Raw genomic sequence first — 14,075 nt, 5'->3', positions numbered from 1 at the left:
CTGTCAGAGACATGCCCAACCCAAAGCATAACAACTGCTTTTGATGCCAAATTGCAACACAGTAATCTTTAATGAAGTCTCTTCAGGATGCAGACTTCAATATAAATCACATCTGCTGGTAATGGCTCATTCTGACAACACATGCATCTCCATTAGTTTGCTCTCCTGCTGCAGGTTGAGTGTGGGTCATGCAATACAGTGTCCTTGATGTTTGTTTACTGATTTGCCTCATGGGGGCATCCCTGTACATGACGCCAGACCCACAATGACTAATTGTGGGTCAGGAGTTTTAAAATATCCTCTGAACTGGCCAACCTGTTCAGAGACAGTGAGGGGTAACTAATAAATGGTGGCCTTGCCAATAATGCTCACATCTCAAAAGAATGGGCACTTGATAATAAACTGCCAACAACATCAGTGGGCCTGGGAGGAAAGAGGTTGATAGGTTCTTGATTAGCAAGGGTGTCAAAGGTTATGGGGAGAAGGCAGGGGAATGGAGTTGAGGGGGTTAATAAATCAGCCATGAAGGAATTGTGGAGCAGACTCGATAGGCCAAATGGCCTAATTCAGTTTTTATGTATTATGGTCCTATGGTCAAAGATCTTACTCATCAGAGGCCAGTATCTTTATTTTACACCAGAAATTTGCTACAAACAATAAGTAAATCGGAGGGGCATGTATTTCAATTGTAGAGAGAAAGAAATTATAGAGAGTGAGAAGAGTAATCTGTTGTGGGAATATGCAATTTTGACTTCTTAACGTTGATAATCCAGTGCTACAGTCTTCAGGAAACAATCATCAATATTCCCTTCTGGTAGTAGTGATAGCCTCCAACATATTAGAATGGTAATCAGATGCTTGAGAAGATTGTTCCAAGGTCAAGAATCTGAATTAACTCAACTTCTGACTAATTTAGGACAAACCTCTGGGGGAATCATAAATTAAAAGTTTCAGGTACATTCTGGACAGTCTCTGAGCTTGCTACTTAAACATTCTGTGCGGTTAAAGTAAAGAGATTTACTGTCCCGTCATAGTCTCACTTCTTTCTGGACGCTGCAATTTAAAGCCAGCATTAAATAGAGATTTCCAGCCAGAGAAATGGTGAAGCTGACAGAGTCATTGTTGAGCACTTGCTGATGTTTCCTGTCAACTGGTCATTAAATGGCATTGGCATCTGTCAGTGTTATAGACTATCCTGTCCTCCTTTAATACAAAGTGTGGTAGTGAATGGGTCTTATGGGAAATACAGAAAAAAAAACAGAGATAAAAAGTGTAATGCACCTTGCAATTGAAGTTTTCAGCAATTGAGAGCTTTTAAAACCACTACAGTTGTGTGTCTTCAGGAAACAAGGATAGTTATTCAGGAAGGGCTGAGGGACAACTAAAATCATCTAAATGATGGCCTTCAGCTTACAAACCTTCTTACTGTTGTTGAAAGGCCCCTGAGGGGGAGCTTTATTTCATAAGTCTGGTGAAGATTGTGTTAAATTAGGGTGGCTCAGCTTCCCACTTAGCCCCAGGACCCCAGCATCAAGATTGTTGTATTACAGACAGCCTGGGCAGCAGCTTTATGCTTGTGCAATCCAGGGTAGACAGGCACCCAAGGTTATCTGGTGTTGACTGGGCAGGATGCCCATCACTCAGAGTGGCCTGTAGGAAGAAGAGGAAATCCAATCTTTCTGGTTCATGATGCTCAGCAGAAATGGTCAGTTGTGATATAGAAATAGTCAGTTACCTGAAGTCAATAATTCAGTGTTGAACTCAGAACACATCAGCATGTGCAGACAGAAAACAAGGTTTCATTCCTCAAACTTGCTTCAGATTTTACTGCAAGTACTGAAGTGGACCCAGGTGGGTAGGGCAGAGTGGGAATGGGATGGTAAGTAGAAATAGCTGACAGCCTGAAGCTCAGAGTTACACCTGCAAATTGAACGTAGATGGCTCTCATAGTGATCACCTAATCTGCCATTTTAATCCCACAGATTTCTAGTATCTATTTGTTTCCATTTTCGTAGTTCTTGGTGTTTCCAACTTTAAAACCAGATTAAGTTTTCTGCTGTCTATGCTTCTTTTTTTGAAATATTGAAGCTGTGTATTCCCATTCTCCCCCAAGAAGCTTAAATTTTAATTGCAAAAGCCAGCTAACATGCCAGTAAGACAGCAACAAGCACAAAATACTGGAGGAACTCAGCAGGTCAGGCAGCATCTATGGAAAAGAGTAAACAGTTGGCATTTCAGGCCGAGACCCTTAGAGTTATACTTATTCCAAATTACTTGATGAAGTTGTAAGAATTACAATTGCCCCCTCTAGCCCCAAAATATCTTCATTAAAAGATTGTTCATCATACAGTTATCTTCTTCCTCTGTTTATATTGCCTGTTTTACTTCAGTGTCAACATCATCCCGATTCCAATTGTGATAGGTCTGGGAATAATCAGGCCAGATCCAGAAAACTTATTCCAAATTACTTGCCAAGCCATCTAATTGTCTAGCCTCTCCTAGTTTATAAATAAACTACTGAACTCCGTGCATTTTGTCTCTTTATTTTTATGAAACAGTTAATTTCTTAGTTTTTCCTAATCCATTTTAGCTCACACTTTTTGAAAAGATTGAGAGCTACACAAGGTTGAGTTAGTACAGGAAACCCGTCAGTCTAGAATATAATTATCACTGCATAAAACATGATGACATGGACTAAATTGTTGGCAAATTCAGCAAGTGAGAATAAACATGGTAGTCAAAAATGTGTCAACATGTTTTCTTTCAGTATGCTATATTATCTATAAGGGAAATGTTTAAAAATAAATTGATGTCTTGCTTCAAATGTCATTCTTTTAACTTAAGCAGAACCATTTTTACTGACTGCAGACACATCAATACTGTCAGTTCAGTATTACAGTTAACTTTTGAAATGAAAAAAAGATCTGGGGAACACTTTTCTTCCAAAAATTTCCTCATTTCAGAACCTTGATAGGCAGGAGAGAATTTTGAGCTGCTTGGCCTACTGAGTTCCTCTAGCACTTTGTGTGTGTTGCTTGGATTTCCAGCATATGCAGATTTTCTCTTGCTTGTGACAATCTAACCTTGATTTTGTTCAAATTCACCTCTTTCAGCAGAGTTTTCTTACCAGCATAAAGATGAGTAAGTCTGCAGATGCTGGAAATCCAAACAACATGCACAAAGTGCTGGAGGAACAGTCCAGGCAGCATCTACGGGAAAGAGTAAACAGTCGACGTTTCAGGCCGGGGTCCTTCTTCAGATCGTGTTGGCTTCAGAGCTTAACATTTTTACTGTTATTCCATCTAAAGTCCGAAGAAAAGAAAAATGTTTGTCTAAGATTACAACAAAATCTAAATCAACTGGGAATGTGGGCCAATAAATGGTAGGTGGAATTTAAATTGTACAAGTGAGAAGTGATTGCATTTTAGTAAGTAAAACAAGAGAAGGGCAAACACAGTCTTTGGCAGGCTTCTCGGAGGTGTTGTAGAATGCAGAACCAATTGGCCTAAGTACACTATTCCCTGAAAGTTGTAACTGCATAGACAACTGAAGCTTTTCTGTCAGCTATTCCAAGATCCAGTTACAGAGAGGGGTTCTGATTTATAAAGAGGACATTTTGCTGAGCAGCCTCTGAGGGATGATCATGTTAAATGCTGAGCTGAAGTCGATAAACAACATTCAGGTATATGAGGCATTGTTTTCTAGGCTTTCTTAAATTGGAAGTCAGAGACTATGACTTCTTTAGTGGACTGGTTTGAGCGGTAGGCTAACTGGAACGGGTCCAATTTAGCTGGAAAGTGATCCTTTACCAGCCACTCAAAGCACTTCCTGATCGCTCCCGGAACAGCCAGAGTAGGCCCAAGCTAAGCCTTGGTTCCCAGCTTTTGCACCATCAGGGCAGAGACACAGAGTGGCTGGATCAGTTCACAGTATGAACGCTGTGAAGAAAGGCATGAATATTTGCGGGAGAGCAAATGAATCAGCCTGACCCTCACCTCCGTGCCCGACACTTGGGATTCCAGTCCGTCTGCGCCAATGTTTAAATTGTCCAAGCAATGAATAGAGCCATGTACTGGGACCTGAATCCAGACGCCCGAGGTGCCTGGGCCACCCTGCCTGAAGCCGTTCTCGATTTTACCAAATCGGCTCGGCGCTTGGAGCGATCCAACCTCGCACCCAAGTCAGGTGGACGGGCATCGAAACTCTTCCGTTTCAACTCCTCTCCGAAACGCACACTCCATCTCTAGCAGCGATACCACCAACTCCATCTGCAAACTTGGCAGCCCGAACACGATGTGCCTCACAATGCCCCAGCACAGCTCATCCCCCAGAGCAGCCTCGCCTCCACCTGCCTCCTCACTGTCTGCGGTGATGGTTCGCTCCAATTTACTTGATGAAAATTGTTTCTAGTCGATTCTCTGGCCTTACGATTTACCAATATGTTGTTGCACATCTTTGGTAGCACCATCTTAAACCTGCGGCTAGCCCGAAGGTAATTTTAGTCTCCTTAATAGCATTGAAGTACATAGGAATTCTTGATCCCAGATAGATAATTCACTGAAAGTGGCTACATAAATTGATAAAGTAGTAAAGAAGGCATGCAGTATGATTTACTTCATTGTAGGGTTGTTGAGTATATGAGCGAGGAAGTCATGCTGCAGCTATACAGATCTTTAGTCAGACCACACTTGGATTATTTGGTGCAATTCTGGTCACCCCATGACAAGAAGGATGTGGAGACTGTGGAAATGGTGCAGAAGCGATTCACCAGGTTACCACCTTGATTAGAAAGTACCAGCTCTGAGGAAGCATTAGACAAATTCGGGTTGATCTCCTTTAGAGCACCAGAACCTGAGGGGAGACCTGCATTTCTTAACTTTGTAATTTAAGTTTTTTTAAATTGTGAGGCATGCATAGAACAGACAGTCAGAATATCTTCCCCAGAGTAGGAATGCCAAATATGAGATGGCACAATTTTAAAGTTGGAGCGAGAAAGTTTAAAGGCAATGTGAGATGCAACACACATAAAAGTTGCTGGTGAACGCAGCAGGCCAGGCAGCATCTCTAGGAAGAGATGCAGTCGACGTTTCAGGCCGAGACCCTTCGTCAGGACTGATGAAAATGGTGAGATGCAACACATTTTTTTGCACTGATAGAATGAGTTACCAGGGGTAGTGGTGGAAGCTGGAAGTTTGGTGGAGTTTAAGAGCTTTTTAGATTGACATATGAATACGAAGGGAATGGAGGAATATACTGTAGATAATATACAAGAAGAGGACATTTAGTATAAATTGGTATCAAAATCAGCATAGCATCATGGGCTGAATGGCCTGTCCAGTTCTATGTTCTTTGTATAACAAATGAGAAAAGACTGGCAAAGCAGGGTCAATGGGCCAAACTTGCTTCCACTCCCACATGTGTTTGTATGTAATGTAGCATATTATCCTCAAGATAATAGAAGACTATCAACCACTACATGCTAAACGAAACAAGCAACTTAGAATAAACACCCTTCCAATCTTTACCCCTAGACCTCTCAAAGGCTGCCTAGTCTTCTCTCTTACTTAATCCTCTCTCCCACAGTCTCACAATCCCTTGTAGATCTGTGCTTCCCTCTTCCTTATCTGACTCCTTGATTCTTTCTCCCTCCAGAACTCTTCCTATCCTATGACAAACATGTAAAATTCTGAGAAACTTAACAAGATTGATGAGGAGAGGACCTTTCTCCTCATGATGATCTTGAAATGAAGAGTTAGATTCAGAATGAAAGCCCGCCATTTAAGATGCAGTTGACAAGGGACGCATGAGTTCTATCAGTCTTTGGCGTTCTCTTCTCCAGAGATCCATGGAGACTGAATCAATGAATGTATTTGAGACTGAGATGAGCAGGTTTTTTAAATTATGGGATAGGCAAGAAAAGGAAGAGAAGTAAGTTTGAGCACAATATCAGATGACTCATAATCAAATTAAATGGCAGCGCAGACTTCATGGACTGTATGGCCTACTTCTGCTCTTGCCTTTTTACATTCTTATGTTCACTCCTGGCCTTCACATATGACTTAGATTCCAAGCTTGGCGGAATCATTTCTACTCTCAGGAGAAGGGGAAAAGGTGGCTTATTGGCACCTTAAAACTAGTTGCTTTGGGCAGTTGGGACTCAGCAGCCATGGTTGGCACCTCGCCTAGGAGAAGGAAAATTCTGATTTGAAACGTTTGCCTCCCAAGTGCAAATGGGGCAATCCTAGATTAGATGCTCTCTTGAGTTCAACCTTTTAGTTGTGTCCTCCAAGCAGCAGAGCCCACATCTGCACTCATGCTGCTACTGTTGGTTTAACACTCTTCTGTGGATTGAAAATGGATTCCAGTAGTGATGATCAGTACTGAGTGTAAACTCTCTCACATACAAGTATTGGTTGAAACTTTTTGCAACCCAAACCAGACCTAAGGCCTCTCTGTTAATCTGTGCATAATTTTTCTCTGCAGCAGTAAGAAAATCCCAAAGGCTAAGGGATGTTCACTTTCATCGGTCATATCGTTTGAGATGACAACACCTATAACATAAGATGAGGCATCACAGGCAAGTTTCACTGGATGATGTGGATCATAATGCGTGAGTACAGTGTCTGATGTCACCAATTCCTTTGTCTTTTAGAAATCCACCTCACACTGCTTTGTCCATTGATACTTCTTCCCAATCTATTGTGCTGAGTTCAACGGGAGAACAGTAAACAGGTTTAGAAGGAACCTATTATAGTAATTGACAGATCCTAAAGAAAAGCAAAAAAATGTGACACATCCTTTGGCCTTGGGGCGTTCATCACTGCTTAAATTTTATCAGCACACTTGAGTCGTGCTTGTGTGTCAATGGTGTGACCACAGTAAGTGATGATTGGTTTAAAGAATTCACATTTGTCACATTATGCTCCGAGCCCATAATCTTTTAACTTTTTAACACTGTCTTGAGGTTTTGGAGATGTTCTTTGTCATTCTTACTGGTAACAATAATGTCATCCAGTTAACACTGTGTACTTGGTAGTCTTGCAGTACCTGGTCCATAGCTTTCTGTTAGATTGTAGGTGCAGGTGTACCTTGAAATATATGCTTATTACAGTGAGAAATCTCATTGTGTGTATTTTATGTTGAGAAGCACTTTGGATTCTTCCTCCATTCCCATCTGTAGGTAGGCCTCAACTAAGTCCATTTTGTTGAAGTGTTGACCTCCAGAAAGGTTTGCAAAGATATCTTTTATCCCGGGAAGAGGGTATTAATCTACTTTTAGTACTGTGTTATCAGCAGCTATGGGTAAATAGCCCTTCTGGTAAGCCTTGGGAGAGATGATGGCTATGGGATTAAACCCAGACAGCAAACCTGGAGAAGAGCCCCTGAGGTGGTTGGACATCATTAAATATCCTTCCGGCAGCTCCTGCATCCAAGGTGGTGCCAAACATATTGCTTCATAGGCTTTCCTTTGGACTACACTGGTGAAGTTCAGAGGGGACCTTGATGATTGGGCATCTCAGGATCTCATCTTCTTGTGATGATGATGATGATCACATTGTCCTTTGATACAGATGAATGCCAGGGTTGACGATGACTTTAAAATCACCGCAGGTCCTGACCATAAATCACCATAATCCATTCTTCTTGGCCACTGGGACAATTGGTGTTGCCTTGGAAAGAATTCCTTCAGCCTCCATGTGATCTAGCTCATTGGCTACTTTATCGTGAATGGTATAAGGAACAGGACAGGGCTTTGTAAAACTCGGGTTTGGCATTTTCATTTAACACTATTTTACCCTTGATATGTTTGAGTTCTCCAATGCCATCCTTGAACACCGCTGTGGCATGATCCAGTGCCTTTCTTAATTTGCTTTCTGGTGGTGCTGTTTCAGGGAATGTGGCATGAAAATGGTGAATAGATCTCCAATCAAATTGTAATTGTCTCTGCCAATCATGGCCCCACAACTCTGACTCTTCTGTCTATACACATACAATCCCAATGTGGCTTATTAGATTTCTGCAGGCTTTAGTTAATTTTAATGAACTTGCTTTCAGTTTTGATGAAAGCCATATTGCTTGTCTTGCGTTAGTTTTCATAATGTAAATCTTAAGGCTACTCAGACCTGTGTCACTCTCATATTATCAAATTTTTCATCAACAGCATGCAGATTAGATCTCTTTTCATAACTGCAACTTGACGTTTTACCTTACAGTCCATTTATTTTTGGCTGCCTGACTTCCTCTTTATTTCTTTCCTAGTTTGATGCATTTTCTGCAAGTTTCATCTTTAAATCTGCATTGGTCTGGTGTACGTGAGCCCCTGCCACAGCAGGAACACAATTTTTTCAGCCAGGCAGGTTTCTGATTCAATGTTGCAATTTTAGTCACTTTCATTCCTGACTGCAAATCACTAGCATCTTTGGCTGCTGTTTCCATTGTTGCAGCAATTTCAACTGCTCTTTTAAATGTGAGTTATGCTTCAGTTAGGAGTTATTTTTGAATGTTTCCTTGTAAGATTCCACAAATTAAACGATCTGTCAATGCATCATTAAGCCCATTATTGAACTGACAATGCTCAGACAGTTCTTTAACACAGTTACATACGCTGAAGTTGATTCCACTTATGAAACATAAAGCATTCTGCAACCAACCATGGATTCGTATCTAAATGTTTCTGCATAATGTTCACCATATCAGCAAAGCTCATTTTGACTCGTTTGTTTGAAGCAGTCAAACTTTCAACCAGACTATACACTTTTCCACCTATTACACTCAGCAACACTGACACTCATTCAAAGTTCAAAGTTTAAATTAAAGTTTATTATCAAAGTATATATGTCCTCATATACAACTATAAGATTCATTTTCTTGTGTGAGTACGCAATAAATCCATAATAGAATCAATGAAAGACTGCACCATCCAGTGTGTAAGGACAACAAACTGTGCCAAACACAAATAGAAAGAAATAATCATAATAATAAATAAGAAATAAATAACAAGAACATGAAATGAAGAGTCCTTGAAGGTGAGTCCATAGATTGTGTGATCATTTCAATCATAAGGCAACTGAAGTACGGTGAAGTCATCCCCTTTGGTCCAGGAGCCTAATGGTTGAGGAGTAATAACACCTCCTGAACCTGGTGGTGTGAGTCATGAAGCTCCTGTGCCTCCTTCCTGATGGTAGCAGCAAGAAGAGAGCATTACCAGGGTGGTTGGTGGCCCTGATCGTGGATGCTGCTTTTCTGTGACAATCCTTCATGTAGGTGTGCTCAGTTGTGGGGAGGGCTTTATTCATCATGGATAAGGCCATACCCATTAGGTTTGCAGGACTTTCCATTCAAGGACACTGGTGTTTCCATTCTAGGTTGTGATGCAGCCACTTAATATACTCTCCACCACAGATGCATAGAGATTTGTCAACATTTTAGATATCATGCTCAACCTTTGCAAACTCCTAAGGAAGTAGAAGCACTGCCGCGCTTTCTTTGTAATTGCACTTCCGTGCCTGGTCCAGGACAGGTCCTCTGAAATGATAACATCAAGGAATTTAAAGTTGTTGACCCTCTCTACCTCTGGGCTCTGATGAGGACTGGCTCATGGACCTGGTTTCCACCTCTTGAAGTTAATATTCAGCACCTTGGTCTTGTTGATACTGAGTAAGAGGTTGTTGTTATGGCACCATTCAGCTAGATTTTCAATCTCCCTTCTATATGCTGATTCATCACTACCTTTGACTGGTGTTATGTAAACTGCGTTTCTTCTCGACTATTCCATTTACTGTAAAACACAGCCCAATTCATTCTTTATACGATTGTTGGGCAGTCGAATATGTCTGTCTTTTCCGATGAGCCAGTCATTTCTGCTTTTTAAAATTTATTATTATCACCCATTTTGGTAGCGGTATCTATTCCACCTCCGAGCAATGTCAATCAGGCTTTAGATATTCTGAGCAATGGGATCAAAATGCACGAAACAGCGTACCCTAATGCCTTCACCATCGTTTTGGGGGAGTTTAACCAGGCCCATCTGAAAAAAATCACTAAACAATTACAATAAACAAATCACTTGCAATACCAGAGGAAATAACACACCACCATCAAGAATGCCTACCATGCTATTCCATGCCCTCACTTCACGAAGTCTGATCACCTGGCTGTACTTCTATTCCCTGAGTATAGACAGAGACTGAAGATTGCAGCACCAGCAGTGAGGACCAAAAAGGTTTGGACAAGGGAAGAACAGGAGCGCCTACAGGACTGCTTTGAATCCATGGACTGGACCGTATTCAGGAATTCATTTTCAAATCTGGATGAGTATGCTGCAGTTGTTACTGACTTCATTAAAACCTGTGTGGATGGGTGTGTGCCTACAAAGACTTGCTGTACGTTCCCAAGCCAAAAGACATGGATGAACCAGGAGGTACGTCGTCTGCTGAAGGCCAGATCTGTGGCATTCAAGTCCGGTGACCTAGGTCTGTACCGGAAAACCAGGTATGACTTGCGAAGGGCTATTTCCAGGGCCAAGAGACAATTTAGAATGAAGTTGGAGACGATATCAGATGTATGACAACTCTGGCAGGATTTGCAAGACATTATCTCCTAAGAAGCGAAACCCAATAGCTTGAATGGCAGCGATGCCTCACTACCAGATGAACTCAACGCCTTCTATGCCTGCTTTGAAAGGGAGAATATAACTGCAGATGTGAAGATCCCTGCTGCACCTGGTGACCCTGTGATCTCTGTCTCGGAGACCAATGTTAAGTTGTCTTTAAAGAGGGTGAGCCCTCGCAAGGCAGAAGGTCCCGACAGAGTACCTGGTAAGGCTCTGAAAACTTGTGCCAAGAAATGGCAGGAGTATCCAAGAACATTTTCAACTTCTCACTGCTACGGGCAGAAGTTCCCACTTGCTGCAAAAAGGCAACAATTATACCAGTGCCTAAGAAGAATAATGTGATTTGCCTTAATGACTATTGCCCAGTAGCGCTTGCATCTACAGTGATGAAATGCTTTGAAAAGATGGTCATGACTAGACTGAACTCCTGCCTCAGCAAGGACCTGGACCCACTGCAACTTGCCTATCACCACAATGCAATCTCACGGCCGATGCAATCTCAATGGCTCTTCACAGGGCTTTAGACCACATGGACAATACAAACACCTACATCAGGATGCTGTTCATCGACTATAGCTCAGCATTTAACACCATCATTCCCACAATCCTGATTGATAAGATACAGAACCTGGATCCTCAACTTCCTAACTGAAAGACCACAACCTATGTGGATTAGTGATAACATACCCTTCTCACTGACGATCAACACTGCCGCACCTCAGTGGTGTGTGCTTAACCCACCACTCTGCTCTCTATATACACATGACTGTGTGGCTGGGCATAGCTCAACTACCATTTATAAATTTGTTGATGATACAACCATTGTTGGTAGAATCTCAGGTGGTGACGTGAGGGTGTAGAGGAGTGAGATATGCCAACTAGTGGAGTGGTGATGCAGCAACAACCTTGCACTCAATGTCAGTAAGACGAAAGAGCTGACTGTGTACTTCAGAAAGGGTAAGATGAAGGAACACATACCAATCCTTATAGAGGGATCAGAAGTGGAGAGAGTGAGCAGCTTCAAGTTCCTGGGTGTCAAGATCTCTGAGAATCTAACCTTGTCCCAACACATTGATATAGTCATAAGGAAGGCAAGAGAGCGGCTAAAATTTATTAGGAGTTTGAAGAGATTTGGCATGTCAACAAGTACACTCAAAAACTTCTATAGTTGTACTGTGAAGAACATTCTGACAGGCTGCATCGCTGTCTAGCACGGGGGTGGGTGCCGGGGGGGGGGCGGTTGTCTACTGCACAGGACCGAAAGAAGATGCAGAGGATTGTAACTTTAGTTGGCTCCATCTTGGGTACTAGACTACAAAGTACTCAGGACATCTTCAAGGAGCATTGTCTCAGAAAGGCATCGTCCATTATTAAGGACCCCAGCACCTAGGACATGCCCTTTTCTCATTTTTACCATCAGGTAGGAGGTACAGAAGCCTGAAGGCACACATCAGTGATTTAGGAACAGCTTCTTCCCTTCTGCCATCCGATTCCTAAATGGACATTGAACCTGTGAACACTACTTCACTTTTTTAATGTATATTATTTGTTTTGCACGATTTTTAATCTATTCAATATACATATTCTGTAATTGATTTACTTATTTATTTTCCTCTTCTATATTATGTGTTGTATTGAACTGCTGCTGCTAAGTTAACAAATTTCATGACACATGCCGGTGATAATAAAACCGAATCTGATCAATGTGCACTGTTTATGAACCTATTGGCCATACCTATTGCTTGTTAATTTCATCCATTTTCTGCTCATTTTTTTAAGCTCCTCTTCCATTCAGAAGAAAAATGTGTTGTGCTTTTTGTTAAACTTGAATATCTCACTGCACTTCAACAGCTAGGTAGTCATCTTGCGTTTATTTTAAACCTTCCTTATCATCACTGTTGTGATTTGTAACTCCAGAAACCAATTGAAAGAAATACATGCGTTGCCAGGGATACTCATGAATTTAGTTTTTCTGTTAGTGAGGCGCACACATATGACGCAGTGGTGTACTGACATGTGTCATTCACATACTTCTTACATATAACCCATAATGAATTATGCAAACAATGAAGAATGTATAATCAAACAATATGTCACGCAAGATTGACTGAATGGTATTTCATTTAGTTTTGGCTGAATGAAGTTCCGACAATTGTGGTGGGAATTACGAGGGGTGATAGATAAGCTTGTGGCCTAAGGTAGAAGGAGTCAACTTTACAATCCCTAGAATATTTACTTTTCAACATAGTCCCCTCCTACATTTACATACTTAGTCCAGTGGTCGTGGACCATACGGATCTTGGACCTCCAGAAAGTGTCCATAGCAGGGCTGATTGATAAGTTCGTGGCCTGAGGTAGAAGGAGATGAGTTATACAGCTCTCGTTACATACACATGCAGTTCAACATGAGTGATTATGCAGAAAGTTTGAAATTAATAACTCATCTCCTTCTACCTTAGGCCACAAACTTATCAATCACTCCTCGTATTATAATACTACCATTCTGTGCAGAAAACCAACAGATGCACACGATCTATCTCCAAGAATGCCAATCTGTTCTTCCGAATCTATATTCTTGCCAGAAATGAAGAGCATGATCAGTGCCTTTTTTGACATTATTCAAAATTATTAGTTTTAAAAATTATCACTGTCCTCTGACATTTTAATTCGGTGATTAGTTAAAAAAAACTCAGGAATCATATTAGAGACACAGAGAGATTTTGAATGTGACATAGAACCCAGAATAAATTTTGTACATAGATTTAAATTCATTGCACATCAATATAATGTATTCATTCTTCTTCCTCTCTGGACTTGACCTCATGGCATGTCGTCTCACCAACTTCATTGTTATTCTTCATTGACACCAGACACTTACTGTGTTAATTAAAGGTATATAAGGAATTAATGCAAATTCAATTTGGTGAATAGATTGCATAAATTATGCACATTACCAATTGATTTTTTTGTTCACTTTGAATGATCCCCAGAATTAGCTTACTCCTCTCCATGGGTACATTGATCAATCATTCCTCTGGTATCTGATGTAATAATTTAATTGGATTAGAAGAATGAGTCTGAATTTAAACTGATGTAATTTCAATTATTTCACAATACACTGAAGTTATAATATTCCTTTTATAAAAAAAACGTCAAAATACCTACTAATTCATTTCTAATCATTGATCCCTATTCAACTGGGCACTCCCAGTGGTTGAATGACAATCATCGCATTACTTAAAACAATGTAATTTATTTAAAATTCTGCTTTATGGTGACATACAATTATAGGTCTTTATTTTCTTCCTGGGGAGTGTCTTCAAGCATTGGGGAAGAGGAACCAGATCACTTTGCTCTTGCTATAAGAGGTGGGGTGAAGGTTGGTCACAGAGTAAATGAATGGGTGGATCAATGGTCTTAACAGTAGTTGGGTGAACATTGCACCAGAATGAATGTGAAGGCA

Source organism: Mobula hypostoma, chromosome 2, assembly GCF_963921235.1.
Source record: "Mobula hypostoma chromosome 2, sMobHyp1.1, whole genome shotgun sequence".
NCBI classification, from domain to species: Eukaryota; Metazoa; Chordata; class Chondrichthyes; order Myliobatiformes; family Myliobatidae; genus Mobula; species Mobula hypostoma.
Note: the sequence above shows the minus strand (reverse complement) of the source record.